The following is a 6,794-nucleotide window of genomic DNA, read 5'->3' on the forward strand; positions in this document are numbered from 1 at the left end:
ATATTGAAAGGAATAGATGTAGATATTTAGGCATGTTTTAGGTGCCGTTCTCTATATTGAAATGAATAGATGTAGATATTTAGGCATGTTTTAGATGCAAATATTTTGTACTCTTTTGTTCTTTATATTTTGTGTTGTAAACATAATTAGCACAAATGAACTACTTTAATGTCTATAATAAATATAATTGTAGTATGAATTTTTATTTTCCTATATGCTAATTAATTCTATTTAATTATTTTATTTTTCATTTTATTTTTATTTCTTAAACGTAATAAATTATGAGAGGTTTTTTGAAAATTATTATTGCTGTATGAAATTTGATTTCATTTTGATTAAAATTATAATGATAAAAAAATATGTATAAATAAATTGAAGAAAATTATTTTATAAAAAATTCTATATTTTCAAACAAACAATCGAATGCATTTTTACTGTTTTTATTTTTATATATTGTTTTGAAAACAAACTACCAAATAAATTTTCATTTTAAAAAATATCACATCAAAAACATCAATCTCCTTCTCTAAAATAAGAGCAAAAAACACTAGTTAAAAAACAGTATCATACACACCCTTATCTACTTCTAACCACTTTTTTTTCCCCCTTTTTATGAAAATGAATACAAAAAGCTTATTGTCGAGCTACAAGCCAATGGCCCAATAATCACATTTTACCATAGGCATATAATTCCTCTAGCTTATGAAATTATTAGCAAGTAATACAGTGGAATACATTCGATGTGTGTTTGACACGCTGTATTATATTGCATGACATTAATTGTATAGTATTATAGTGTATTTCATTACTGTACATTGTATTAATCTATAATATAGTACTATTCGGACTATATTATTATGTAAAATAATATTTTGCGTTATTGTTTTATATTAAAATTAATAAATATAATTTAAATATTATTATTAGATATACTTAATTAATTATATAATCTTTTAATTAAAAGAATAATTTTTGCCATCGATGATAGCCAACCACCGCCGGCCTTCGTGTGCAGTCTTCGGCCATTGTATTCTGGTATCTTTTAAATGAAATTTTTAGATCATTGGAATCTTTATCGTTGAAACTATACAATGGTATAAATACCATTGAAAGTAAGCTTTATTCGTTGTAGATCTATGGTCAAATTTATGTAATCTAAGACTTTGATTGTAAATTTATGGTGAACAAAACCTCCTTTATCATTAATGGTTGTACTACTGTATAAATTCGGCAATAAATATTTCGATGATACCACATTTTAATTCAAATTACATCTGTCACCAGAGTTAGCAACGGCGGATGGCAGTGGTTGGCAGAAGCACCGTTAGTCCTTTGTCAATGGTAACACTATTCTAGTAAGTTTTTATTTGTTGATGGAATATTGTCACTATTTAATTAATTTGTTAATTGTTGTATATTAAAAATAAATAAATCTAATGCAAACTGGGGTTCAAGTTTTGTCAAACGCGCAAAAGCTGCATTATGGTCTATAATGTAGCTTTTTAATTTAAACAAACATGAGATATATTATATTGATTCATGCAATGTTGTCTAATCCGATGTACCAAACATAACCTCAAGTAAAAGTGATTGACACTTCTCACTCGTTACTTCTCGACACTTGAGTATAGCGATTAATTCTTTGGCTAATTTGAGATACAGCCACATAGGTCACTCTTGGAGAAATTTCATAAAAATTTTCTCGAAGATGCTTAAATATTCGGGCATGCACAAAAAGATTGTGGCCGGACGGGACGGACGATTATTTTAATTTGTATTGAATCTCACTCTCATTAAAATTGCATGACACAAACGAGAGGCCTCTTCGTATTCAAACCAAATAACAATATCCTTATTGCATATATTTGCAGCAGTGTTTTTCAGTTTATTCTGTTGTGTGATCATGGTCGGCGGTCGAGACGGCGAGCCCTTTCTTGAATCGATTGCAGGATGGACCGCAAATTACTGTGCCTCAGCAATAACTAGTGATCACAGTAGTTTTAGAGTTCCAGTTGGTGGTGTCAGTATCAAATATTTCAAAAAGGTATGTGAAATTAATTAATTATCCAAACACACTTTTGTCATCCCCTAAATCTTCATAACATCCAGATTAAATTACTGAGAAATACGAAAGCGAAAGCGTACCTGAATCCATGGTGATTCGTAGTAATTCTTGAGTGTAGGAGATGGACTTCCAATCTTCTCTTTTCTCTTGAGTTTAGAATTCTCTTTGAGAGGATTAGAGAATTGCAGAGGATGATGAGAGATTGGGGACCATAACCCCTTTTATATAAATATCGTGACCGTTGGTTTTCTTTAAAAAACCCAATAGTCACGTTATTTATGATAATAATTATCACTTTAGCCTCTCATTAAAGTGATGATTAAATTCTGATATCTATGCATTTAATCCACAATAATTATACCCTTAACCATTTAATTAACTTCAAATAGATCACTTAATTCTTGGCTTATTAAATAATAGCACACACATTGTATTTATTTCATGTGTGGCCCCAAATATATTAGATTAATATAAAATTAATCTAACAATCTCCCACTGGGCCACAAGTGAAAATTGAAATGTGTTTAACTTAATGAGCTCATAAAATTGCTATTATGTCCTTAGAGTATATCTGAACAATCTAGTTTAATAACCACATCGGTATAGGATCATAGCGGTCTTTGTTACATTAATTGTAACTCAACCATCCATGGTCAGTTACATATATCAATATAGTTACATGACATAGATCAATTGTGGATGCATAGCATGGAAATTACATGCAATTTGATCTAAATATGTCTATTCCCAACTGGTCCTAATTTAGTTTATTGAGATCTAAACTTAAGTTAGTACAACAGAGTGTAAGGAACTGAAATACTTTATTTCTGCAGAAAATAATCCGAATAATATAATCAAAATCTAAAAGTCACACTTAGTAATTATACAAACTCCCACTAAATCTGAATATCCTCAAGTAAAATCATACCCATACGAGCAGTGTGCTCATGAAAGACTTTAGGTGGTAATCCTTTAGTGAGCGGATCCGCTATCATGGAGTTTGTCCCAATGTGCTCTATGGATATTTGTCCACTTTGCACTCTTTCCTTCACAACAAGGAACTTGATGTCAATGTGTTTTGACTTTGTAGAGCTCCTGTTGTTGTTGAAATATAAAACTGTTGACTTATTGTCACAAAATATATCGAGCGGTCTTTCTACACCCTCTAGAATGCGCAGCCCAGTGACAAAATTACGCAGCCATATTCCTTGATTGGATGCCTCATAACATGCTACAAACTCTGCTGCCATAGTCGATGAAGCTACAAGTGTCTGCTTGGCAGATCTCCAAGAAATTGCTCCACCAGCCAACAAGTAAATATAGCCTGATGTGGATCTTCTGCAGTCTTGGCATCCAGCAAAATCAGAGTCGGAATACCCAATGATCTCTAACTGATCCGACCTCCTATATGTGAGCATGTACTCCTTTGTTCTCTGTAAGTACCTCATAACCCGTTTGGCTGCTTTCCAATGATCCATCCCGGGATTGCTCAAATATCTGCCCAACATGCCAACTATGAACGCAATATCTGGACGCGTACATACTTGAGCATACATAAGACTCCATATAGCTGAAGAATAAGGAATCTTCTCCATTTCCTAGATTTCAAGATTGGTCTTAGGGCATTGACTAAGGCTGAATTTATCTCCTTTGGCAACAGGGGTGTCACCTGGTTTACTGTTTTGCATGCTAAACCTCTTCAAAACTTTATCGATATAGTTCCTTTGTGACAATCCCAGAATACCCCGAGAACGACCTCGATGTGTCTTGATTCCTAAAACAAAGGAGGCATCACCAAGATCTTTCATCTCAAAATGTTTTGATAGAAAACTCTTGGTATCGTGTAGTATGGCTATATTATTTGTGGCAAGCAATATGTCATCAACGTATAAAACCAGGAATATATGTTTACTCCCACCGAACTTGTGATACACACATTCATTAATAACATTTGCCTCAAAACCATATGAGATAATTATTTGATGAAACTTAAAGTACCACTGACTAGAAGCTTGTTTGAGCCCATAGATGGATTTGGTTAGTTTACAAACCATTTTCGTTGGGTCTCCTAACACAAAATTTTCTGGTTGCACCATATAAATTGTTTCCTCAATGTCACCATTAAGGAAAGCAGTCTGAACATCCATCTGATGTAACTCAAGATCAAAATGTACAACAAATGCCATAATTGTCCTAAAAGAGTCTTTCGTAGAAATTGGAGAGAAAGTCTCTTTATAGTCAATTTATTCCTTTTGAGTAAAGCCTTTAGCTACAAGACGTGCTTTATACCTTTCCACATTACCATTTGAATCCCTTTTGGTTTTAAATATCTATTTACAACCAATGGGCTTCGCACCGGAAGGTAATGAAATGAGTTCCCAAACTTTATTGTCTTGCATTGACTTGTACTCTTCATTCATAGCTTCAATCCATTTATGAGAATTGGAGCTTTGCATGGCTTGATGAAAGTTGATTGGGTCATCTTCCATCACTCCAGTTTCATTCTCATATTCCTGAAGAAATACTTTATAATAATCTGGAATAGCATTTCTCATTTCTCTTGTGGATCGTCTTAATTGCACAGGCTCTTGAGGTTGTTGAGTTTGTTCCTCAGGAATAATCATCTCATGTTGATGTTGGGGTTAAACAACATTGTCATATGGTTGAGGATCCGAATTTACTTTATGATCAATGACATGTATTAAAACTTGTACATTGTCAAAAGCAACAGTGGATCCCTCTTCCTCTTCAAAGACAATGTTTATTACTAGATTTCTCCCCTCAAACTCAACATCCTCAAAGAATGTAGCAGTTCCCGTCTCAAAAATCGACCTTGTACTGGGATCATAAAACTTAAAACCCCTTGATCGCTCTGCATAGCCAACAAAGTAGTTGCTTACAGTTTTGGAATCAAATTTCCTTTTATGAGGTCTATAAGGCCTCGCTTCAGCTGGACATCCCCAAATATGTAAATGGTTTAGACTAGGCTTTCGACCCGTCCAAAGCTCATAAGGTGTTTTAGCAGCCGCTTTAGTTGGCACTCGATTTAGGATATATGCTGTTGTTTTGAGTGCTTCACCCCAGAGTGATTCTGGTAAAGTAGAATGACTGATCATACTTCTTACCATATCCTTAAGAGTGCGGTTTCGTCTCTCAGATATACCATTCATGATAGGCGATCCTGGCATAGTATATTGAGGGACAATTCCACATTCCTCTAGGTGTTTAGCAAACGGTTCTGGACGTTGTTCTCCTGAACCATCATATCTACCGTAGTATTCACCACCACGGTTAGACCTGACATGTTTAATCCTTTTGTTGAGTTGTAACTCAACTTCGGCTTTAAAGGTTTTGAACACATCCAAAGACTATGATTTTTCATGAATCAGGAATATATAGCCATATCTTGAATAGTCGTCTATGAATATAATGAAATATTGTTGACCATTCCAAGTAGCTGTAGGGAATGATCCATAGATATCTGTATGAATTAATTCTAAGACGTCTGATATTCAGTAGGCTCCTAATTTCTTACTGTTGGTTTGTTTTCCCTTGATACACTCAATATAACATCAAGGTCTGTAAAATCAAGAGATCCTAAAATCTCATCAAACACTAATCGCTTAATTCTAGCTTTAGAGATGTGACCTAAGCGTTTGTGCCATAATGAGGCCGAATTTTCTTTCTCTAATTTACGCTTTGTACCTCTGGAACTAAAATGCAGGTTTTCATTATAACTTAAAACAGTTTCTAGCAAATATAGATTATCATAAGCATTAAGCAAACCGGTTCCAATAACATTAGAATTGATAGATAAACTAAATTGTCTGTTTACAAATGAACAAGAATAACCAGATTTGTCCAAAACAGAAACTGAAATCAAATTCCGTCTAAAAGACGGAACAACAAAAGTATTTAACAAATCCAAATAACAACCAGTTTTCATAAGTAATCTAAAATGCCCAATTGCTTCAACTTCTACCGTCTTGCCATCTCCTACATAAATGCATCTTTCAGCATCACTTGGCGACCGGTAGCTCAGGCAACCCTGCAGTGAAACATAAATGTGAGTAGTAGCACCCGAATCTATCCACCATGTGTTTCTTGGTACTGAAGCTAAATTAGTTTCAGAACAAACCAAAGTAAGAAATGTACCTTTCTTTACGCGCCATGCATGATATTTTTTACATTCCTTCTTCATATGTCTAAGCTTGCCGTAGAAGAAACAACAATGCTCGGCCTTTGGTTTCTTTGGCTCTGGACCCTTAGAAGCAGCAACTTCACCCTTTTTCTTTCTTTTGCCCTTATTTTTAAAAGTGCTTACTATATGTGCATATTCAGATTTCTCTTGCTTCAGTCTCTCTTCCTCTTGCACACAAAAGGAAATCAGTTCATTGAGATTCCACTTCTCTTTCTGACAGTTGTAACTGACTTTGAACTGATTAAATTGTGATGGGAGAGAGATAAAGACCAAATGCACAACCAAATCATCAGATAGGTCGAGCCCTAATGCCTTAAGCTTAGAAGCAAGATGAGACATCTCCATGATGTACTCCTGAACGTTTCCCTTGCCTTTATACTTTATTCAAATCAAGCTTGCTAAATGCGTACTTGTTTCATCCTTATCGTTTTTTGTAAAACGTTTCTGAATTTCGGTAAGAAACTCACTAGCACTTGTAACCTAATCAGTTATAGCACTCCTAAATACTTCTAGAACACTGCGCTTCAT

Source organism: Citrus clementina, unplaced genomic scaffold (genome assembly GCF_000493195.1).
Source record: "Citrus clementina cultivar Clemenules unplaced genomic scaffold, Citrus_clementina_v1.0 scaffold_2, whole genome shotgun sequence".
Taxonomy (NCBI): domain Eukaryota; kingdom Viridiplantae; phylum Streptophyta; class Magnoliopsida; order Sapindales; family Rutaceae; genus Citrus; species Citrus x clementina.